The 25,401-nt window shown below is 42.2% G+C and overlaps 1 protein-coding gene and 1 pseudogene across 2 annotated transcripts in view; both read left to right on the top strand.

Moving 5' to 3' along the window:
• Positions 1-25,401, top strand: part of LOC146857653 (synaptotagmin-9-like) — an 827,160-nt gene that overhangs the window by 296,627 nt on the left and 505,132 nt on the right. The window lies entirely within an intron of this gene.
• On the top strand, positions 15,694-18,497 carry LOC146857654 (mitochondrial inner membrane protease subunit 1 pseudogene; annotated as a pseudogene).

Below are 25,401 nucleotides of genomic sequence, written 5' to 3'. Positions count from 1 at the left end.
AGGTAAATAGAGGAGCAGAGAAATGGAGGAGGGATCAAGGAAAGGGAGGGAGAAGAAAGAGTGTAGTATATTGTGTATATATATGTGAATGATTAGAGACAAGTGTGATAGAGTATAAAATGAAAGGAAGAAAACTAGGTCCATTCCCTATCGAAACACAAAACTCAGCCATCCTTCAATATCTGCTGACATGAGGGAGGTATGGGGGAGTGGTCTCGGGCTTTAATTGGATTCTTACATACCACACCATTTCAAGACTTGCAGTGCGCGCCCTTAAAGCCTGAGAGAGGACAGGTGAAATATTCAATTATTTGAGGAAGATAGGAACAACATACTCGAAATAAAGGGCTAAAGAAATCACAACTTAAATGTGGGTATGCCGCTGCCCGCGTCCCACGCAGGGGGACATCAGCAGGGCAGCCCTCTAGTGGCCGCCCGTCGGAGCCCCCCCCCCCTGCTCCGCCTCTCTAGCGAGGCCGCGCCTCGGGGAGGGGAGGCCCCAATGGGTTTGTCTTGGGGAGGCGTGCCGCGAGGTTAGACCCCCCTCCTAAGCGCCTCACCCCCCTCAGATCTTCCTCTGCTTCCTGCGCTCTTTGCAGTAAACAATAGGATAATACAATGTGAATGGAAGCAAAAGTAGGGGGTTAATGGCTGAAAAGGTAAACGTGGCAGATTTAGCAGTTTTATCGAATTTTCAGTTATTTGTACTGGCATGCTGTAGGAAGGTGAGATTGTCTCTACGACACATTTGCCAACAATGCTGTCACCAGCTAAGGTTGTGGCTTTAACCATCCAGAGACAGTGACATGATGCAGCCAGGGACAGTGAGCATATGTTCCCGTGTGCTGGGTGAGAGTACAAAGACAGAGGCTGTTGCCCCCCATACTGTCTGATGCTCACGGCTTTCAAGGACCCGCCCCCCTCATGAGATACCCGTGATGTCAGCTTATGTTTATATACGTAGGGGAGGTGGTTACTCTCCCGTTACCTTACCTTGCTTTATTGTGCTGTAGCTGTTTGGAAACACACTTTTAAGGCAGGAAGGCCCCTCATTTGCAATTTGCAATTGAAAATCATAATCGGATTGCAGGTCCATAAGCGCCTATTTCGCCATGCCTTGGTACCAATGCCATATTTTCAAGCCTGGGAACCAGATGTGGGTGTTGCCCTTCTCGCTCAGCCTTTCCTTGGAGCCAGGGAGTTGGGAAACGTTCGCAAATCTTGGTCCTCGAGCTGAGAGATACGTATTCTTCAGCAGCTCAGTCAGTCATAGTAGCTTCATCCGGAGCCATGATAAACGGCGTCCATATAGCAGTTACGTTAAATGTTTTGCCCTGTCGAGACATCATGCAAACCTCGAAGCAGCAGCAATTTGGGAACCATGACACTCTCAATACATCACTTGGGGCATGGGTTTTCATCAGACATGCATTGCTCCAGGAGAAGGTGGAGGGGTTCTATGAGCCTGATGGGGCACACCTGTCCAGGGTAGGGATGGACATGTTCTTGCTGGACGTGCAAGAGGCGCTCGCAGGGGCAGGGCATCAGTAGCAGCAATAGAGGGAAGGGGGGGCTCTGGCATCGACGGGAGCCTCCCCAGAGCTGTGGCGGAGTTACAGGGCGATCTGGAGGCAGAAGGGTACAGTAAGGGTACCTCTGCGACAGGCGGTACAGTAAGGGTACCCCTGTCCGGCACAGTAAGGGTGCCCGAGCCAAGGTCCGGGAGCCGAAGAAGGTTCTGGGAAGACCGCGACGGCGCCCCGTTAGTCCTTCGGGCGGTTGGGGGGCCTGACCAACCGGGGGTGTGCCACAACACGCTCCGCCCCTGTTAAAAGGGGCGGGAGTATTAGACAGATCACGTGATCCAAAGGAGGATCTGAAAAAATGTGCCGCACTGCAGGGCATCGACCCACCGTGCGTGCTGGCTCGCAAGGCGGGCGGAGCAGCGAGGGGCTGCTTGCCCTGGATCGCCCGTAAGATAACCCACTTATCGTCATACTTATGTTGTATGAAATAAACCTGCGACAGTTCTTCACCCACAATGAAAGTGTCAGTGTAATCTTTGGGTGACGTCTGTGCATGCGTGTTGTGTGGGGCGGATGGCGGTGTGGTCACTATGCCGCTGCCCGCGTCCCACGCAGGGGGACATCAGCAGGGCAGCCCTCTAGTGGCCGCCCGTCGGAGCCCCCCCCCCGCTCCGCCTCTCTAGCGAGGCCGCGCCTCGGGGAGGGGAGGCCCCAATGGGTTTGTCTTGGGGAGGCGTGCCGCGAGGCTAGACCCCCCTCTTAAGCGCCTCACCCCCCTCAGATCTTCCTCTGCTTCCTGCGCTCCTGGCCACGTGAATTCCCACCCTTTCCGCTTACCCTGCGTGGCAGAGGCAGCGCGCTATCGGAATGTTGTAATGTTTTTTCTTGCGTTGCAGGCGGAGTTACAGGGCTATCTGGAGGCAGAAGGGTACAGTAAGGGTACCTCTGCGACAGGCGGTACAGTAAGGGTACCCCTGTCCGGAACAGTAAGGGTGCCCGAGCCAAGGTCCGGGAGCCGAAGGAGGTTCTGGGAAGACCGCGACGGCGCCCCGTTAGTCCTTCGGGCGGTTGGGGGGCCTGACCAACCGGGGGTGTGCCACAACACGCTCCGCCCCCGTTAAAAGGGGCGGGAGTATTAGACAGATCACGTGATCCAAAGGAGGATCTGAAAAAATGTGCCGCACTGCAGGGCATCGACCCACCGTGCGTGCTGGCTCACAAGGCGGGCGGAGCAGCGAGGGGCTGCTTGCCCTGGATTGCCCGTAAGATAACCCACTTATCGTCATACTTATGTTGTATGAAATAAACCTGCGACAGTTCTTCACCCACAATGAAAGTGTCAGTGTAATCTTTGGGTGACGTCTGTGCATGCGTGTTGTGTGGGGCGGATGGCGGTGTGGTCACTATAGTAATGTTTTACATCATGGCGTTGATTCCCGTAGCAATTGGAACAGCAAAGTGCAGGAAATGTGCTCAACAGGGGCACAATATTGTTTACATCCTGTTAGAGTGTGCAAAAGTAAAAAGATCCTAGTCGGCTATATGGGGTGAAATCAAGGCCAATTTTGGCTCGATGTTCCCACTATATTCAAATACGGCACTGCTTCAAGATACCTCCACCGTTCCAGAAATGATGCACTATCTCAGGCACTGGCATTATATGCTGCTTTCAGTAGCCAAGATTGACATCTTAAAGCTTGGGAAAATGGCTACAGTCCTGACATATGGTACATGGCTGACAAGCATGTTCACCATGGCCTTAGATAATGGAATCATGTACTGGTTAAACAACCACCTTTCTAAATATAGAGAGACGTGTGACTCTTTCATACATATATTAATACATCAAATCACTATCACATCCTATAGCAATTTTACATGTCATAAAGACACTGCCGTCTTGAACCCGTAAGACAGAGTTAAAATTGGCCTACCTTTGTGCACCCTGGCCTTGCTCGATCTGTGATAAATTTTATAATGGATGAGGGTCACTCTCCCACCGCCCCACCGTTCCTATGTACACTCCTCTGTTTATCTGTATGTTCTTATTTCTTGACTATCTTGAATCTTGGAGTTGTGAATCTATATCAAATTATTACTATTATTGTTTTGTGCTACTGCCACTTCAGAGCAGGAACAGACTTTTGTTACATAACAACTGCTTTAAGTCATATCTCCATCAATATAACTACATGGCTATATATTAGGCCTGGGCGGAGTTTGCAGAGTTACCCCCTCCCCCAAACAAATCCTCCGCTGCTCTACATGTAGTTCTGCAAGCAGTGGAGTGCATTAGGTCACGCCGTTCGTGCTGATTTTTAGCGCCAGGTGTTTATCCCGCACTAGAAAATCAGCACGAAGTGCACCATGCGCAGCACAAGAGGGCACTGCTTCTTTCTGACACTTGAGTAGATTTTCTACTTGAGCGGCAGCTGCCTCAACACGAACGGATGGTTTCTCAATGCGAGCGGTTGCGACCACCCGTGACCGGCCACTTTAGAAATCTCGCTGGGAGGTGTACTAGCGTTGGATTCTCATTGCACGCGCTCGCCAAGTTAACGTTAGCGAGCGGAGTGGAGTTTTTCGGAACTACTTGTGCTCTGCGGAGCGCAGAGTGCGGAAAACTCCACCCAGGCCTCATATATATATATATATATATATACAAATGTTGCCTCACCTACCTCAAATCACTTTTAGACGTGTGCCTTCAATGTGGGATGCTCTTGTGAAGACGAGCCCTGAGGTAGGGGCAAGTAAAAATTGGTTGTCCAACCGTACAGGGTTTTATAAATGTAGCTCTTGTAGAGCTTGCAAATTTGGCTCTAACACCTGCCAGTTCACTAATGCTTCCGAAGATGTTCCTACTAACATTAAAGGCTTTTTTACTTGCAAAACTGAATATGCAGTATACGTATTAGAATGCACATGCCAGTTGAAGTATATTGGCAGTACTAAATTACAAGTATCTGCACGTATACTGCAACACTTACGCGCAATTGTGAACTCGGATTCCAGCTACCCTGTAGCACGTCATTTCAAATTAGTCCATCAAAACAATCTCAACGACCTGAAATATTTTGTGATTGATTCGGTACCTAAACTAATTATGGGTGGCAACCGTGAAAAGAGACTTAGACAACTTGAATCTCACTACATAGTACTATTAGACACCAAGATGCCAAATGGGCTTAATACGGGGGAAGACCTACATAATTTCCTATGACAACTTTGTTTTATGATTCTGTATGTCTGCTTAACCGTTCATGGTACCCTTTTATATTAGGATGATTTTAGTTGTGCAGTCTTTAAGTTGTTCTCTTAGCCTGTTCGTGCCTCGGTTTTTACCTAGTTTTTAACCTCACGGTTGGAATTGGGTCCTTGCCTTGGTCCGGGCCTTGGAGTTTGGTGACAATTTTTTGTGCTGCACGTCTATCTCCTTTTATTTATTTATTATTCTTTTTTTAGGGGGTTGTTTACATTTGTTGGCATCATTTATCCTTGATGCATGAATGATATAACGGTTACCCGCCAATCAGTCCTGTGGTTGATACATAAGTTGTTCTATTGGCCTGTGTTTGTTGATTGCTGCTCTAAGTATTTTTGCACTAGTATATTTACACTTTATCATTTGTTGATGCGATGTTTTAATTTCATCTTATTCCAACTATTTTTTAGCCCAGGTTTTAAGGTATTTTACTCTAATTTATATAGACTGATGTTATTTATTGCATTGTGCACTTTATAAACTATTGGAATATTTATAATATATTATATATATTTTTTTAGCCTTTTATAAGAGGTTCAGATATACTATTTAAACAGGCTTTAAATACATCTCCATGAGAGTGTTGGTTCTTACATGTCATCTGAATTTCCACCATTATACATCTGCTACAACAAGGTTATTTATGTGTTAAATGTGAGTAGATCCTTGGCTTCTAATTCTGTTCCATGCTTGATGGTCGAGATGATTAAAGTGCCTGAGTTATTAGCCTCCCGCTACGGTTTTTCTCTCTCTCCCTTTTTGCTTTTTCTGCTTTTTTTCTCTCTTTCTTTTCGTCTTTCTTTTTTCTCTTTACCTATTGGTTATGGTCTTGGAGTAATTTTGGCCTGGCTATGAAAGTAATAGAGGCCGTACATATGAGATAGTCTCTTATCAGCTCACTCGAGCTGAATTTCCCCCCAAAAATCTCCAAAATTCTAACGATCACTATTATCACTATTAATCTTTTTCACTTTTTTTTTCTTTTTGCCTTCTGCTTTAAACCATATCTTAGGAATAATCAAATACCAAAAGCATAAGATTGTTAAGAGAACATTTATTTAACCACTATGGTTTTATTTGCGTATATTTAAATCACGAAGAACTTTTTATTCATGTATTTATCTTACCTAATGGTTTGAGATGAATTGTTCAATTGAGTGTTATCATTGTTCTCTATAACGTCTGCAGTCTGTTTTCTATGCTTATTGTTTTCATTGATTGGTTGATTATGCAGGAGGGGCTTTCTTTACCACTGTGTCACTTTCTTTTTAAATTAATAAGGGTTCTGGGCGTGTCATGTGATCAAGGTCGTGGTAACGCGACCGAAACCCATCATGCCAAATTAAAACCGCAATAAATCTGCACTGATAATGATACCAGCATGTTGTGGTCTGTACTTGTTTTCTTGGAATTCTGAACGGAAGGATTTGTGACTTTTATATATATATATATATATATAGATATATATATATATATATATATATATATATATATATATATATTTGAAAAAACCAAAGGTTAAAGGAATGTTATAGGTAGGAATTGGCATTTAAAAAATCTTAGAAATTGACAGGAAAAACCACAGATTACGGGAACGTTATAGTTAGGTTGACATTTCACTTGTACAAAACCTCTGAAATTCAGTCGGTATAGTTAGCTGAGCTAACTATAACTCGCGTGCCGGCAATGCACTTCTGATGACGTCACATATTACATTACTCATGACATGGTCAGTGACATCACTGATGACATCTCAAATGACATCACAGATTACATCTTCTTGTGTTTGACTTAACATATGACTACACCCTGTACTACGTGGTGATAAGTGATTATTTGTAATTATCCAACCCTGATGAAGACCTAAAGGATGAAACATGTTGGCTGAGCTAATCACTTTCTGTTTTTGATACAAATGATTCTATAAAAAGTTGGACGAACTAAGACTTCCATGGAATTGATTCTATTTGGACCATCTTTGTGGATATGCATGGAACTTGTGCATAATGCTCTAAGTGGACCAGCACTGATGATAGAAGTAACAATTTTTTCTTTCCTTTTCAATATTTTCAATTGTTGTAAGATCAATTGTGATTCTTAAGCAGTGTAGTCACAAAAATTTGAGTGGAGTTCATACATAAATTAGGAACATCACACTGGTGAGACAATGAGTGGCCCACACTGCTGTTGCTTAGTCATTTGAAATTCAACTATAAGCATACTCTGTTCTGACACACCTTTTTAGCACACAAAAAGCTGTCAGACACACATGATTCAATCACGCACCTGCTAGCAGTAGCAAAGAAAACAGTCACAAAATCATATGCAACTATGCACATTGCTTTTATACACTGAGCTTCCAGATATTTAGCCATAGGTACACAAATGACACAGACAGCTAAGTTGCACACTGGCACACCCACAGGGCTCTTATCCAACTTTGCTCTGTTACACTGACCCATTCGCACTGATCAGTTAGAGTATGGCCTGGCACATGCACCTTTCCACACTCAATTATAATCACAAATCCTTTTGTTGGGCAACAGTTCACAATGAACTCACTCAAACACACAGCTCTGCTGCTTTAAGTCAGCATTAAACTCCACACTTACACTGTTGTTGGACACTCCACCATATGTTCAAAAATCTCATCCATATTCAGACCCAGATTCATTTTACTGTGACAAATGAAGCTCCCGCTGGACAGACCTTTTATTCTATTGGCATTTTCCCAGTGTGCTGGAGCTCCTGGAAGCCGCTTTTGAAATGCAAGATCCACTGTTGATGCCTCTGTCATGTTTCCCAGCTCTCAGTTCCATGATGTTAATTTCAGCAGGCACGGGGGAGGCTTCAAGCGAGAGAGAGAAAGAGAGGGAGAGAAGGGGAAGATACAGAGAAAGTGATTAAAGGAGAGAATGTAATAAATAAATTAGATTGATGAAAAGAGAGAGAGCACAAAGAGAGAAAAGGAGTGGGCTGGTTTGAGAATTTTTGTCAGGACTGCTTTTTGTTCCTCAATCTGGCCATGCGCACAGGCATGTCCTACTAGCATGTTTGGGAATACTTCAACCAGCATGTTTTAAGTAGGTGCACCTTTGTGTTATTAATAAACAGATGAATTACCAGCATGCTTTTAAACACCACTAGCATGTTTTTAACAGGTGCTTTGCTGGAATGCAGTTTCAGTAGGTGCATTGCTGGCAAGTCCCAGAGTGTGTTAAATGATGGCCCAATTTCTAACCAATCTGTTGTTTGCATGTGTTCTAAGGAGTGCATTATCGTCATTTCCAGTATTGAACTGATCTTTTCCTTAAACGATCAGGGTTCCTCGACGTCTGATACATCATCATTGAGCTCCCACTGAAGCTGCTGATTTTAGGGCCAAAAGCTCTGAGAAGGACAAAGCTGGATTTCATGGCCGCCAAGAGTGCTTTGCCAGGTGGATAACTAGAAGGTTTTCCCCTTTTGAAAGTCACTTTGCCCCAGTAGGGCAAAGGTGGAAGTTGGAGCAGGGCAGGCTCCATGAGGCCAGATGCCTTTACCATGGAAGAACTTCAAATTGTTTTCTGCTCAGCAAAACTCTAAGTGGGATGAGCCTGGTTTTCTTGACCAACGTGGGTGTGACCTTTTCATGGTAAGTGTCAGCGACTGGTCATCTGGAGGTGAAAAAAATTACCAACTGCTGGAAAATTACTTCGGGCCAGTGCTGCAGCCCCTAGCTCCTAAGGGGCATCTATGCACCAGGTCTATCTTTAGCAAGTCCTCCCACAGGAACATTATTACTAGGAATAATGGATGGTACTGAGAAAGAATCAAAACTTTACTGCAGTAACGGTGCAAAGCAAAAGACTGCTTGTTCTTGTCTTTGAAAATGTAGAGAATAACAAATTATACCTTCAATCTTGCACCTTCACTGCAGTAATAGATCTGAACAGTGTATATTAAAACCTCGTCTGATTTAATTTCCAGCTTCAAATGTGTAACACAGCTCACAAAAAGGCAACCAAAGGAAAAATATACATTTTTAAATACGGTTAATAAAACGTGTTTATATTATTAAACCTGTTTGAAATGAAAGTATTACAGCTATTTTATAAAATAAAAGCCCTTTTAATACTACTGTGCTTGAAATCTGCATTACAGAATTACTCTAAATTCCTTTCTGATTTTAGTGAAGAGCAGTAAGTATATCCATGGAGAAATAACCAGCGGATGCCTGTTTATTTATAGTGCAATGAATGCCAGGTATAACTGCTGAACTGTGCAAGGAGAGCATAAAGCCTGCCGGTGTAACAATAGGTCACTTGCTAGCACCACACAGGGCATCCTTGGATGCTCTCCAGTTTTTTAGAACTCCTTGCGGCATACTGCTCACCTGCTTGGACAGAAGCAGTCTGTCAGCATCTTTGTAAGTGACCTTTCAGCTTAGACTTCCATGGTCAGAAATGAAGACATGTGTGCCAGGCTGTACACAAAGAATCTATGAACCTTTAGTAGAATAGAGGGGAGTGCAACGCAAAGGGAAAGGAGCTTGCAGTTGAAAGTTCTAGAGACACGTCTCGCCTTTTCAGACTTCCCCATCCTCCTTCACAGAGAATAAAGTTTAAATAAAAAATGATTGTGTCCTACATTTCAAGAACTACAGCACAAAGTGCAGGTAGTCAGTTTTCCCCAGCGCTATCTATAGTGATTGTACATGAAACTAGGTCATGCTCTGCATCCTCGTGTTCAGAACTCCAGTTGGAATTGCTTGCCTTTTTCTCTTAGTGATAATATAAGGAATACTTTTGGGTATCTTGCTTTCTCGGCTACTTGCAGTAAATATCTATAATTGTTTTCTTTTGTTAGTTCACATTTCCTTTATTGTGTTTTTACAAATATTAATGCATATCTATTGTTGTTTATGTCTGCGTTATGCATTCTTCTATGTGGCACATTGTTAATCCATAAATAATATTTTCATGCAAATCCTCTTAAGTACATTCGTGTATGTACATTTAATACGAGCCGGTAGTCTATATGTAACACATAGTGTATGTGCCACTTAATGCTGATTTATCCAAAGCATCTGACTAAAATAATGAACAAATGTACTGTCGGGCTTACAGTTTATATGTTTCCGTAGAACATTCTTCATCTTACATAAAAATCCTCTGGCTGCTATCATTATAAATAACAAGTTCTACCATTCCCTAAATTATTGATACCCAGTTTAATGACTATGGTAGAATGGAAGGCAGAGGCATCTTACCCAGGCTTTAAGCATGTGACAGATCACTGCCTGGATCAGAGATAAATGTTTTACTCGTGACACATTCTACCTGCATTGCTGCTTTATGCAAGTTTTCAGCATCCACTGGATCATTGATAAATATATTAGTAAACAAAAGTTAACTATTTCCAGGCCACACAATAAAGTTAATTTAAAACTATAACATCAACCCTTCTGTTAAAGGGAGATTAGGAAAGGAGATTCATTGACATTAAAATGAAACTTCAACTGAAGAAATGCATCTTGCCACTGATAAGGATGAGCAGTCGCTTCATGAGGTCCTCTGGATTTGTGGTTTTAGTATGTTTTCAAAACAGAAGACAACGTCTTGTTGTGTCTTAGTTCAAGATTCCTCATGTTCCAATTGTGTGCTCGGAGCACCATGCCTATATATTTTTTAATTGCATACTGTAAGAAATTGGGTTATTGGTTGAGGGGGATGGAAGCCCCACTCAGGCAACAACCACAAATCCTTGTCAGAGTGAACCACAGTCACTGAGTTAACCTGTACTTAACCCTCTGGTAGCTTGTGCCAAAATAGTCAGGCTTAACTTAGAGGCAATGTGTAAAGTATTTATGCATCACTCAATTGGTACTAAAGTAAAACACCACACAAGAAAAATCCCACACCAATCTAGAAAAATAGATTACATTGTAATAAATAAAATGATAGAGAATGACAAAAATGTAATCAGTGGAATCTGGAGATATTACATTTTAAAGTGTTTAGTGAAAATAGCCCCCAGAAGCAGAAAGCGCCAGCTGGTGTTATTTGGTCACACTAGACCGTGACAAAGTCAGATGTTAATGCCAACTGCAACAGAGTGCAGGCCAGGCACAGAATCTAATGAACTTGGAGTGAGGTCTGCATGGCGGTGCTTGATGAAACTGAGAATTACTCTGCGTTGTTTCTACTAAAGCTTTCAGCTGTGCACTGAGGCTTTGTGGGGCTTTTTGTCACTTTGAGTTGTTTCCAATGAAGCTTTCAACTGTGTGGCGAGGCTTTGTGGGGATTGACATCACTCTGCATCAGTTCGATGAAGCTCTCACCTGTGCAACAATGGTCTGCGTGGCCTGACGTCCGTTCCAATTAAGTTCTCAGGTGTGCGGCAAGAGTAGAGACTCTTCGTGTCACTTCGCACCAAATTTGATGTCAGTCAAAAGGAGTTCTCTCAGATGCCAGATAAGGGTCCAGGACCTGTGGGACACCTCAGGGAGATCAGGACTCACTCCGCCATAGTAGTGCAAAAACTAATGACCCCCTGCTTAGGTTCAATCAATGGGGCAGGGAACACAAGCTAAAATATACAAAAGAGAACCCCCTTCTGACCTTATTCAATAAGCGCCATACATCTTCAATTGAGCATGAATGTGTTAAAAGCTCAGAACCATTTTGGTTAGCATCAATACATATTTACTTCATCACTTCGAATAATACATCCATTTATTTTTCACAATAACGTAATCCTTTCTTTTTCACCATATACATGACTGCACGCAGATCTTTGGAAAATATAAAAACTGTAAAACTTTGAAACACATGCAACAAGTTACTTTCATGCTCTTGTGTTCATTCATCTTTCTCCCACAATCATCACTCAATGATATCACATGCAAAAAATCAACTTTACTGACCAATTCTTATGGGTCTGGCTTAGCACAAGTTTACTAATATCATTGCTGATGTTCAATGTTCAACTTTTAATTCTGTATATATACACTAAATTAATGCATGCAAAAGATCATATGATATTTTTGTTTATACAAATTTATTATTGGAACTTCTTAATTCTTCTGGTTTTGCTCTAATTTCGTGATGTGTCTTAACCAATCATCCTCAAAGCAAGTTTCAGCTAAAACGCCTTTCTCAGGAGCGCCACACGTAATGACCCCATGAAATATCCAAAGCCTGCAATAACATAATTTAAGAATGTCACTGAGCCACACATTTAAAAAAACACACTATCAATTAAATGCTTCTTAATTTAAAACTGTCAATCATGTCACCAAGTACATCAAAAACACCAAAACGTGTCCACCAACAAAGGGGAAGATAAACCAATCAAAAAAATTATTTGAGCGCTAATGTCACTGTCAAGCCAACACAAAACCAAGGTGGATTACAAATGCCCCAAGAAAAACAAAAAGGATAGAAAGTGCTTGAAGAAAACATCCATTGTGTCACTGGATGCCCCAATTTTGTCAGAAGCCACATAGCTGTGAATTGTACAATGAGGCATAAAACACATGTCTGTGTGGTCAAGACTATGTGGGCGAAACAAGTCAAAGTTTCAATATACAATTGACTGAACATAGATCAGCCATTAAAACCCACAAATTAATGGCACCCATGGTGAAACATTGTGTAGAAAAAGGACATTCACCTGAAAGCCTTAAATCGCTTTTTCTAGAGAAAATGATCACCACAAGAGGGAAGGATCTATGTAAAGTGATAAAAAGGAGAGAGGTATTTTGGATCTTCATTTTCCAAACTCACTCAAGAGGACTGAATAGTGAGATCCCCTGGGAAAACACTATTCAATATACCTAAAGAGATTATGTTCAGCTTGGGGCTCCTGTCTAGCTTCACAGTCTTCCATAATGTTTAGAAGCAGTATAGAGGTTTTCATCATGGCACAGTCATTTGTAATAGTTTTCTACTTGTTAGCCAAAGTTGCATTCCCAATGAAAGAATTAGTTTCCTGTTATGTTTTTGAAAAGATCTAGACCCTTCGTATAGTTAAAAGGCATTTTAAAGAGGTATCATATTGACACATTTCTCTGAAAATAGTTGCCAGCTGGTTAGTCAAAGCTGTGCTCACAATGAGAGAATGAGTTGTCTTTGAAAAGATCCAAAACAAATGCAATATTTGCAACATACTCTCTCCATAAGAGATGAATCTGAGGTATAAAAAGATTAGATTGGTGCAGTTTTAATCTTTGTGTATATTACACCTGCCCCTCCCCGCCGCACCACTGCTGCCCGGTAGCAGCCACTACTAGGGACACCTCACTGGGCATACCATCAAGCCATTTATGGATGAATGAGGCAAAGCCAATTTTGAATTTTGGTGCTTATTGAATTATTGAGTGGTTTATGCTCAGTCATTTTACATTGTAAACCAAATGATTCAAATAAATGTATAATATTGTCAAAATATAAGGAAGATGGGATGTGAGTTCATTTATTTTAGAAATTACCTGGGTAGGTAGGGTAGGGAAGATTCTTTTAGAAAGAGAGAACTGGTAGGAAAAAGGACAAACATGTTTGGGAGGTAGGTTGCAAGAAAATTGACTTGAAAAGGGAGGAGGTTAACTCCGGGTTTGAAATGCTCATGGAAGTGATGGAAGGCTGCCTATGCATGCACCAGTGTAAAGTATTATGAAGCGGACACATTCGAAATGCATGTTAACACCAGTTAGACTCAAACAGAGGAAACACAATTGAAAATGCATTAAAAATAGAGCCGGGTGACAGGTGATATGAAGTGAGATATATGAAGAGAAGAGTGGTTTGAAAAGCAGAATTAAAAAACCATTGAAAGGCTGCAACATTACAAGCATGGATATCCAAGGATAGGAAAACGAAGGAATCAAAGAACAGGAAGAAGCAGGAATCGAAATATAAAAAAAATCAGGTTAAATATGAGAACGTTGTGTCAATAATTTTGAAGTATTCATTACATAAAACTTAAAATATGGTGTCCAACAGTAGATGTGTAGTGGGAAAGGGACAGGGTAGGATCAAATATCAGATCAAGGTTTTGAGTGGAGATACCCAGTTAAAGATGTGAGTGGGCAAATGGTTGGAGTGCAAGATGCATGAGTGTGAGAGAAAGAAAGAGACAATTGGGAATTTATATAGTTTGAAGTGAGCAGAATGGGAGTAGGTTGAGGAAAGGTAGTTAAAAACTGTGTCAGAAAGCGCACTAGGGAAATAGGAAAATAGAACCTAGATTTTGCAGTTTTGTGAGTGAAAATGATGTAACAGATAAAAATATAATAGCTAAATTTGTAGAGGTTTACATCGAAAACTTTGCAGACACAGAACAGAGCAATGGGTGCCTACTCTGAAGAGGAAAAAATATACTTATAACTTCTTTTTTACAGAAAGCACTTCATACCGCAAATCTGTAGAGGTGTGTGCATTTTCAAGTAAGCATGCACAGTATGTGAATATTTTAACATATCAGCTTCCGGTAGTTTGCAGAATGTTCACATTTTCGCTTACTACGTATTCATCACCACTTGTTACTCATTAATTGCTCCAGGATCTCCCTGTATGGAACATCCAGGAGTATGAAATATTGTCCACGTGTCTGCACTCTCCAATAGAACAAAAGATGGTCCAAGGAGGGCAAAAAGGGACAGTGCGGGGGATGAATGGATGTTAAGCTATTCTTTAAAAAAATATATGAATACATTTGTTTTTACCTTTATCTACTTGTAGATAAAAATGTACTATGCTGAGATGTGAGTCTTTGCAACTTCACAAGCCCCAACACTTGTGGCATTTCTAAGTGCTATAGAAAAATGTGTATTATTATTAACACATTTGCTGATGTACAGCCAACATCAGAAGGAATGGTCTCAATTGTGTGAACCTTGTGCCCTTCAAATAATTCTACAAATATCTGTGAGTGGTAAGTCACTAAGACACTTTGTTCACTTTGTCCCATGTTGTGTCGTAAGTAGTCTTCAAGCTTCCCCAAGGTAGTCAATTGGGCACCTTGAAGCTAGACATGAATTCTGGGACAGAGAAACTTAGATTATGGAAGGAGACTGTGTCATCAAACCATGAGTGCAAGGGAATCAGCACCATCCAAATCTCCTTAAAGAAATAAAGGTCCCAACTGGATAGTGGATCTTGTAGTAGGTCTCACAATAGGAGAAAAAAGGAAACCATATGTAAAGATTTTTGAAGGGTAATCGCTGCAGCTTTGAATTCATCCCAACTATGGGTACCCACCAAGTTCAGGACCACCAAGTATGGTCTGCTTGTTAATTGCTTCCTATCAGCCTGTGCTGCAAGAGGCTGAATATAGCAACATCTCTGAAGGGAACACAGAAAGAGCTATATACTGGGTTTCTCATCATTTGTGTGCTCCTATTGCGGGCAGGAACATGTAGCACACACACTATAACAGGTAGTGGGCGACTGAGCCAGCCCTTGAAAGTGTCTCTGTCTAGGCACTGCCTATAACTCCAAAGTTGGATTCCCATTATTTTTCATATGTCCTACAATCCTTTTCCTCAACTGATGTGAGGGAATGGGATTATTCTGGGCTTACTTTATTGTGCTCTCAAGAGTAGATAGGTAAAAATGTGTCTACTCTACACCAGAGTCTATATTGGGATGTGAGTAAGCATTTACTAAACCCTAGTTGTATGCCAGGGTATAACTGTTTAAGGATAGAGGCATATTGGACCCCAATAATTATCGTCCTATTTCTACACTTCCTTTTGCTACCAAGTTGGCCGAGAAAATCATGAATCAGCAAATTTCAGAATATATAGAGGAAAACTCTCTGCTTGACGATACACAACATGGTTTTAGAAAATATCATAGCACAGAGTCAGCCCTAGTAGTAGCAACCGAAGATAAACGAGAAATTCTTGACAGAGGAGGGATGGCGGCACTGATCCTGTTGGATCTCTCCGCTGCTTTTGATATGGTCAGCCATGAGATTCTGGCTGCCCATATGCAAAGCCTGGAAATCGGTGGCACAGCTTTAGAACTCCTTAAGTAATTTCTGTCTAACTGACTACATAATGTGACTGTGGGCAATTTCGTCTCCAGGCAGTTCTCCTTGCCCTGTGGAGTCCCCCAGGGTTCAGCATTCAGCCCAATGCTATTTAACCTCTATGTTACGCCACTAGCGTTGATAATCAAAGACTCCAGCTTTACTTTAGTATCTTACGCGTAAGACACCCAAATTGTGGTGTCACTAGCAAACAGCGATAACAACTTGGGTGAGCCCAGCAGGCCACCATACCTTGGAGGGCCTGCCATTCCCAATGGGGTCGCAAATTGTGAAAGGCTCATTAATATTCATGAGCCTCTCTAGTTGCGACCCCATTAGGAATCATTAACAGTGTGAAATACACTGTTGTACATTGGTAATAGCGCCTCGCAAATTGCGAGTTGCAAAAGACTCTCAATTTGTGAGGCACTATTTTCACGGTTGTACATCTGGCCCCAAGTTAATAAAATTACCTCTGCCTCTTTCTGCTCCCTAAGGCTGAAAGAGGCAGCTTAAAATTCCCAAAATTCCCAAATATGAATCGGCCAAAGATGCCATTAGGAAAATGCATTGGCTACCAGTTAGACAAAGATGTAAGTTCAAAGCCCTCTGCCAGGCATATAAATCCCTGCACCGATTTGGGCCAGACCATTTTAAGAGGAGACTTAAATTGTATGTACCAGTCAGAGCACTGCGCTCGGGTTCTGCCGGGAACATGATACTCCCCTCATTCAGGAAGACCCTGTGGGGGGGAGAGTTTTTTCAGGGCCACCGCGATACTCTGGATTAGTTTGCCACTTAGTTTTAGAAAAGCCCTGAAAACTTGGCTCTTCACACAGGATTAGAAGACATCCGGTGCACTTGCATAACCCGCCACTGCCTTTAGCTGTACCTCCACAGCGCCAAAACGCCCTCGGGCATGAGTTGCGCTATATAAATTGTATTTACATTACAAATACACTGCCATTAAAGTAGCTTAGGAAGGTTTTAGGCGAGCATGTGCAGAGGCACTTTTGTGAAGTATTTTCCAACTAAGCATCACTGTACCCCTATTTGGTGTCACCTCTACAGCTGCATAGGGCTATTTCAGTAGGAAGACTACAGGTTGGTGTTAACAGGTTACATTATTGGAATTCTTTCATTTTGTGTTTTTGGGGCTTGTTGTGTATGTCTTAGAGACTGTGAGATAATCAGGTTAGCCCTATTCATCGGGAGTGATGTCAAGCAAATAGGACAATAGTGACCTTCAGTGGGCATGCACTTTGCTCAAATGCCCACTTTCAGGATAAATACAAAGCCACAGTGATTACTCATAAACTACAATGTTTATGGGTTGCCCTTCTTCGCTCACTGTGATACCTACTAAAATGCTCACTGTTCATGCAGGAGCCTTTAATTTTTTTTAGCAAGGAAATTGTTTTCAAAACGTTCCACCTCAATAGCGAAACCAATGTGGAGAAGGAGGGTAAGGACACGACCTTCCCCACCTTCAACTAAGCAAATCATTGTCATATCACTGCAAATCATTGCAATATAAACTGCCAATCATCTTGGACTATAGTTAACATATGTCTGATCTAGGGCTAGGCTCACTGACACACAGAATAGTACAGTTCAGACAGGTTTTAGTATGACCTACTAAAATTGAAATAGGAAATCCTAGGTGCCTGATGTATAAAGAAATTAGTAAATCTGCACCTGCAGATCTGCACAGACTTGTAAGTGTAGAATTTGTATTTTCTGGGATTCACAAACATTCACAGAAAACTGAGTGGAAAGTTGTGACATGCAGGTTTCCAGGCTGCTTTTTGTTAACATGGTGTGATATTCTCCTTAGTCAAGACCTCCGCACAGGAGAAGTTGGATCACTTGTGCAAACACAGTTTCTTTTTTTTCCATGGAGATCATATTTCCCCCCGTTAAGAAGGTCCATTCCCTAAAATCCCACCAAATCTGGGGTTGATTCAGTTCTCTTATCATCCATGAAAAAGATTCATGCCAGCACTGAATCTGTCTGTATTAACCTGGCGGTCCGCCAGACTTAAATGTGGGCAGGCAGACCGGGAATTTAGCAGACAGGGTACTCCTTCACTATTGTAACGAGTACCCTGTCTACCAAACTCTACATCAGGCTCTTAGACAGAAAGGTTTGCTGACTGATGAAGCTCAGCTGATTGACTGAACGGTGAACATTGGTGGTTGTTGAAGTGTGTTTGAGGTGAACTGTACATCTCTTATGACAAAGTGAAATATAGCAAGCTACTCCATTCAGAATGGCTGCATCAAACCTTGTGCTTCTGAATACCTTGGAGAAGTTGTTATGTGTCTTGACCCATCGATAAAGCAAACAATTAATGATTCGGATCTAGTTGTGTCAGATAACGTAAGTCAACCTTTTTATTCGATTCAGAAAAATTATATTGTGATTGGGAAAAGTCCAAATGATCCAAAAACCAATAATTGTAAAAGATGAATTGGTCTGGAAGGAGACAAAGTGTGCAGTGGTTCTTAAGATCTTTTGAAAAGGCACAGCTATGTACCCGAAGGACATGTCTGGTTAGAAGGTGTCAGTCTTATGAATTCCACCCAGTTCCATATGTACTAATAAGGGGGGGCTTTTATCTCAAGATCTGGCTGCTTTTGGACATCTAAAGAAAAGTTCTAATGGCCGTGTACTTCGAGATGATTGAGAGATAGTCAATTTTCTGTACATTCAAAAGTATTTTTATTAATTTACCATAAATTTTTTTTTTTTTGTTACTGAAAGGAGTACGGCGTGGGGAAAAAAATGAAAGAATCAAAAAAAGGAGCAGAAGAGAAAATTGAAAGCAGTGAATTTTGTACTTTGATTAAAACACAGCAATACTCAGATTCAGTCTTAAATGCTAGTTTGAATTTGAGCCATTTCCTCTAGCCATCCATTTAGACTGCATGATCGAGGTGTGCTCTTCCCTCCTTCCTTGCATCCATCTCCCCTAGTATAGTAATAACCATTGGAACCACATATGTGACCTCAATTCATATTAAAACGAAATAATTGCTCCAAAATGCAAAATTTAAATAAGAAAAAGAATGCATTGAATTATTTCCTTTTATTACAAGGTCACTGTACTTTAGGTAATAGGCAAACAAGACAGGAATGCAAGCATATTAAAATCTTCTTTCTCATACTTTGTAATGACTTGCATATATTAGTCAGTCTGGTCTCTGTCAGTTTACAATGTATTGTATTGAAGTATTTCTTATGATTGGCTTGGTAGCATGAGGGAACATTTTACAGGAACACAGACTAACCTTTTATTGTCATAGTTTATACACAATGCTAAATGAGAAAAAGAAAAATGGAGAGTGTAATGAGCCTTCATGAAAGGGAAGGGGGTGGTGAATAGAGAGATGCCCTTCAGAGGGCAATCTCCGGGTATTGGTAGCTGTGAGGAAATGCATCTTTTTCTGTAGTCACCCCCATTTTTTGTAGACTGATGCTACTGGTGTTTTGACTGTGTGCACTGAGTCACTGTTTGACCAGTCCCCAATGCATGTGCTCAGATCCCTAAAACATGTAAAGATCAGTTAACTCATAATTGGCATTTTTAGCTTTCCTTTAAGGAAATTGTATTTTGTGCCCAGGATACACCCATGGCATGAACAAATTAAAGGTCACATATAGACTACAACACGACTATGCCATGCACTAGTGTGACCAAGCAAACATGACTCCAGACCCAACACTGCTGCATGGCAGGTGAAGTTTAAATCCTGCAGCCCCACATATCAAAATAAACCCTTCTTGACAGGAGAAAACCTTTCTTTTATATATTAATAAATCAGCCTATGTAGGACTTGTAGCCACAAGACAGGGGGCATACTATTTTAAAAGTAGGACATGTAGAAAATTTGAGTTAGCATGTGTTTACAGTGACTGGCACCAAGCACTGTAGCAAGGCTGGTTGTCCCATAGACAAACACCAGAAAGCAATATAAAATATTAATTCTATTATTTCTGGATAGGAAGCAGATAGAAATGTGACAAAACTATTTGTAATATTAAATAAAAGCCCAACTCAATGGTGACGCTGGAGTTTTAATAAATATTAAGGAAAAGTAACTTTCAGAATGTTTTTTCTGTCTGAAGCTCCTGGAAGCTAATTTGCATTAGCTCTCCATCAATAGCCCAGTGAGTTCTAATCCCTGATAAGGTGTGAAAACTGTTGCCAGAACAGAGACAATGATTTGGGTGTAGGGCAGAGCTTTCTATTCCCATGGCAGGAAGGCCAGTTGGGTGTACCCAGGAACTTAATTTACTTCACATGCAGATGTTATTGACACATGGAAAGGACCCACCTGTTGTCCTCCTAGTCAGGCAAGCACCAAATCTAGTAGGGGAGAGCTGCTCTCAGAACTGGTTTTTGCATAATAGCTATGCACAAGGGTAGAAGGGTTTCCCTCCCTATCTTGGATTTCAGGAGTGTGGAGCACTGTGGGATTGTTTTCAGTAGAGCAAACAGGAACTGCTGCAAAACTGGGTAGGGTTGCCCCTGCTAACCTTTACCCTGTTGCTAGTGGCACACATAAATGTGGCATCTCAAGGCAACCTCTTCATATAACTTTCAGGACTTGAAGAAAACAGAAGATAAGTGGAACTGTTGTTTGTGATCTGAGAGGAGCCGTGAAGAACTGGACCTGCTCCCTCTTGTACCCAAAACAATGACATGGACTCCAGGAGTCAGTTGGATGACTTTCTCTGTGAATACCAGGCTACAAAAAGCTGCAAGAGGTCTTTTTTCAGAAGTGCCCAAACTGACGAGAAGCAACTAGACCTGACATTGACCTCGCTGGTGGCCTCTGCTGGAGTGAACCATGTTCCCCTAGAGTTGTTCCTGAGGTCCTAAGACTTTCGCTGTATTTTTTGTTTGTGGCTGCAAAAATGCTTTTTTTAAATGTACAAACACCTAATTGTGATTTGGTAACTTGTTACTGAGTCGCAATTTGTGTTTGTGATCTGCTACTGATTTGGTATTTGGAAAAGGCGTGTTTAGGGCATCCCTTTCAAATACTGAATTGTAATGATATGTTAGTGTTTTGCGATCGAAATGCAGTAGAAACACATTAATATTTTACAGACACCTCCCATTTGTAAATTGGAATTAGATTTAGATTTTGACTTGGAATTTATATAGCGCATGATTGCCCTGGGGCGTCTAGGCGCTTAGCGGAGGAGAAAGCCGGAAGTGGTGCATTAGTTTGAAAACAGCCATGTCTTTAAGAGTTTTCTGAAACTGAGCAGTGTTGGGCAACTTTTGATGTTTAGCGGGAGCAAGTTCCATAACCTCACAGTGCCCAGTACAAAGCTTCTTCCTCCCCAGCTAGCTTTCTTAAATGTAGGTGTCTGGAGGAGTTTGCTCTGCGCTGAGCGTAGTTGCCTTGATGGATGGTACCAGGTGAGGTGTTGTTTTAGGAAAGTTGGTCCATTTCCATATACAGCTTTATATGCTAGGCATAGGGCCTTGAAGTCTATGCTTTTCTTGATAGGAAGCCAGTGGAGTTTTTCTAAACCTTCGGAGATAGATTGAAATTTGAGAATGTCTAGCAGTAATCTGGCGGCAGCATTTTGTGCTCGCTGAAGTTTGATCATGTGTTGTTTCTGTAGGCCTAGATATAGTGCATTACAGTAGTCCAATTTGGCCAAGGCTAGGACTATCACTAGCGTCTTTACAACTTCGGGGGGGATGAAGGAGCTCACTTTACGAATTGATTTTAGAGTGAGGAACACTGACGAGACGACTTTGTTGACCTGTTGTTGGATGGTCAGTCTGTTATCAAAGATAACACCCAGGTTCCTCACTTTCTGGACTGGAGTAGGGACATCACCTATACGGGGGCCACCAGTTTTGTGACCAAAAGGATGTGTCAGAGCCTAATAGGAGTACCTCAGTTTTTGAACCATTAAGCTTCAGACAGTGAGTTCCCATTCAGTTATTGATGTGGGACATACACTGGTTAAAACGCTCGGCTGTTTCCTCTGGATTGCTAGAGATGGACACCACAATTTGGGTGTCATCAGCGTAGGATAGAATTGTGAAGCCGAATTGCCTGATGACCTTGGCCAAAGGGGTCACATAAAGGTTAAACAGGGTGGGGCTTAAAGAGGAGCCCTGTGGCACCCTGCAAGGGAAGGTAAACTCTTCTGATCGAAAGTCCCCTATCTGAACATATTGATATCTGTTGTTCAGAAAGGATTTGAGCAGTGTTTGGGCAGAGTTCTTGACTCCCATCTCTTGAAGCCTCCTAATTAAAATATCATGGTTCACGGTGTAGAAGACCGCCGACAGGTCCAACAGGATCAAGGCGGCCTTGGCACCCGTGTCCAGTATGGCCCGGATCTCCTCTGCTGCCATGATCAGGGCAGTTTCAGTGCAATGACCTTGTCGGAAACCATACTGAGAGGTGTCCAGTATGTTTGCCCCTTCCCCTTTGTGAATGTAAAAAAAATATTTTTTAGGAGTAGGCAGGGGTTTAAATGTATCCTGTTTTCCTTTAAGGTAAGTGAGTTGCATTTTTAAAAAAAATGCTTTATTAAAACGCAATCACAGACATTGTGGTCTGATGATCAAGCTGTTATCCCTGTGATGGCTAGGATTCCTATTGAGCGCATTTTGTAACACACCTCATTAATATTCATGAGGTAGATTGTACTGCAACTCACTATGAATCACCATTTTGTAGAACAACCTATTAGCACATTGTTCCCTTCGCAAATTATCACACTGGTCTAAAAAATACTGGTCGCAAATGTACATATAGTCTAAGTCTGAAGGTAAAATACTTGACCAGGCAAAGGCAATAAAAGCATCTTGCCGGCAAGAGGACTTCACTGGACATCAAATTAGAATTTCTTCCACTCAGAGCTTTTCCGGCCTAAACTAGCAGTTTCAGTGGGATCTCGTCAAAAACATATCCAAATTCTTGAGGGCATCCCTGAACACAGCTCGATGTCTTGCTCCACTAAAGGATTTTGACTTCCAGGAAAAAAACAAGACCAAAGGTAAAACCTCTGACCGGGTCAAACCTAGTTTGTTGTATTCGACTTATGTGCTATCACAGTTGGCCTCAAATTGCACCTAGATCCCAGTCTACTGCGACTATTGACTACTGTTAACTCTTTGTGCTTTTTGGTGCTATTTTTCCTTAAATCCTTAAAAATTAATATCTCAGATTCCCCTTGTATTACTTTTGTGTCATTTTGTTAATTACATTTTACTCTATTTTATTGTCTTGTGTTTTTGACATTTTAACTGTTTTTGTATTTTTAAATGCTTTACACATTTTCATAAAGTTAAATCTGTCTACTCTGTGCCATACCTACCAGGGATTAAGCTCAGGTTTAAATTACTGAAAACTTTACCTGGATCTAACCAGTAAGTGACTTGGGCCCATGTGTACAAAATTGGGATTCCTAATTAGCACATCGGTATTTGGAAATCGTAAATTGAAATTTCCTAATAGCGATTCCTTCGGATTCATATTTGCTATTAGGAAATCGCCAAATAGTTGGTAAAAAGCTGTGACCAAAGAAAACATATGCTACAGCTATCAAGTCATTACCTAGACTGGGTCACGTATGTTTTGTCAGATAACATTGCTTTCCCTTTTTACACAAGATTCATAGTTCTTTATTTCTAATGGAGCCTTCTCTTTTTTTTGTAAACAGATTTTATTGCATTTTCAGATCAAGTCATGTCATATGCATATCTTAACGCTTGGTATTCCCGAGCTCTCATGTTCATATTTAGCACATATACATATTAGCAACATGTGATCATATACATTATGCGTATTTACTGATGAAGAGCCAGACAGTATGCATCTTTGACAACAAAGGGTCAGTATCCTCAATGGCTGGTGTCCACAAATATCCCTCAACTCAAACATTTACCCCCCCAACTAGCCCTACCCCGTCCCTCGTCTGTCCTTAATATATCCCCGCAATCGGGTGTGCTACATCATCCCTGTGCCTATATCTTAAAAGCAGTTTGCATTTAATCTCAGGCCTCGAGAAGGACTTGTTACTAATCTCCTCCTCTGCATGTCATCACTTGGGTGTAGGAGCCTGGCCCTTTTCTTAGTCATGCAATCATTCTTGTACAGGGGGTGCTCGGCATCTCTTCTGGTGACGAAGGGTCAGGGTGCTGCAAAGCTTCTACTAGGGCCTCCCATGCTCCGTCCACCTCTAGCGATCCCTGCCCTCTCCTGGTCTCATGGAATCACACTGCCCCATCATACCCAGCCCATCTTGTCAGGTCTTTTCTCCAGACCGTCTCTCTTGGGTTCCCCTGAGTCTTCCAGTTCCTGGCTATTCCCCTGTTTGCTAATACTAGGGCTAGATCCTGAAACTTGCTCTTAACCGTAGTCTTTTCAGTGAGTGGGAACCAATGTAGGAGGCAGTAACTGAGATTGCATTGGACCGCCAACTCTGTAACCTCAGCCAGGACCCCCGTAATGGTCTCCCAATCATCCAACTATTTCGGGCATCGCCATAACATGTGATGAAACTCAGCACCATCCTCTCCACACTGGGAGCATTTTGCGTTGGCTACTGCAAAATAGCTATTAATACTCCCTGGGGTGAGGTACGCCCTGTGGAGTACATAAAAATGAATGAGCTTGAATCACGCATTCCTGGATACTTTTGACATGCAGGCCTCTAGTACCTCCTAATCTGTGCTGGGGGCACCTAGGTTCTCCTCCCAGTGGGCCCATAGATTGTCTAGCAGCATCAGCATATCACGAAGCAACCACCTGTAAAGATGGGTAACAGCTTTGTAGGTCCCTGATACAGTGACCACATATAGACAGCCCCTACCTTGAGGCAGCTCAGATCGGCTATCCTTCAGCTCCATCTCGAATAGGCCCCTGATCGCCGTCGTACCTGCCACCACCCAATCCGCCAGTTCCCACCATTCTCTCCTATGTGGAAGCTCCTTCTTGAACTTTAGAGGGATGTTCAAGGAGTAAGGCAACCACAGCCTCGCCTTCTGCAGGCACCTGGTCCAGTATCACAGCGGTACCTGGAACTCCATGGAATCTCTAACACCATGCACGTTTAGGTAAAAGACCATTCAAGTTAATTTGTGAAGGTCTGGGACTAGGGGGCCCAGCTCTCTCCCAGGAGCAAGCCTGCCAAAGACCCACTGCGTCAGCCACGAGAGATGTGCTGCGAAATAGTCTTGAAGTCTGGAAGTACAAGATCCCCCTCCTATATTGGCCACTGAAGTGGGGCCAATGTTATTCTCCTGTGAATTGTCCCTCAGAAGAAACTCGTCATAATCTTTGACAGGTCCCGGAAGATACCTCGGGGTATCCACACTGGCAGGACCATGAAGTAGTACAGCAGATGGGGAGGGCCTCCGTTTTCAGTATTGCTACCGTTCTGTAGCCCAAAAGTCAACACGAGATCGAATTGCATGAACCCCCTTACCCACATTGCCATCCAGGAGGTTTGGGGGTCATGATAGATCTCACTCCCAGGTAAGGCAGGCATCGAGGCTCCCAATTGACCTCCTGAAATCCTTCTGGCAAGGCCCTGTTTGCCCTCAT

Source organism: Triturus cristatus, chromosome 3_2 (assembly GCF_964204655.1).
Source record: "Triturus cristatus chromosome 3_2, aTriCri1.1, whole genome shotgun sequence".
Lineage (NCBI taxonomy): Eukaryota > Metazoa > Chordata > Amphibia > Caudata > Salamandridae > Triturus > Triturus cristatus.
The sequence above is the reverse complement of the archived record's forward strand: the minus strand, read 5'-3'. Positions and strand labels throughout refer to the sequence as shown.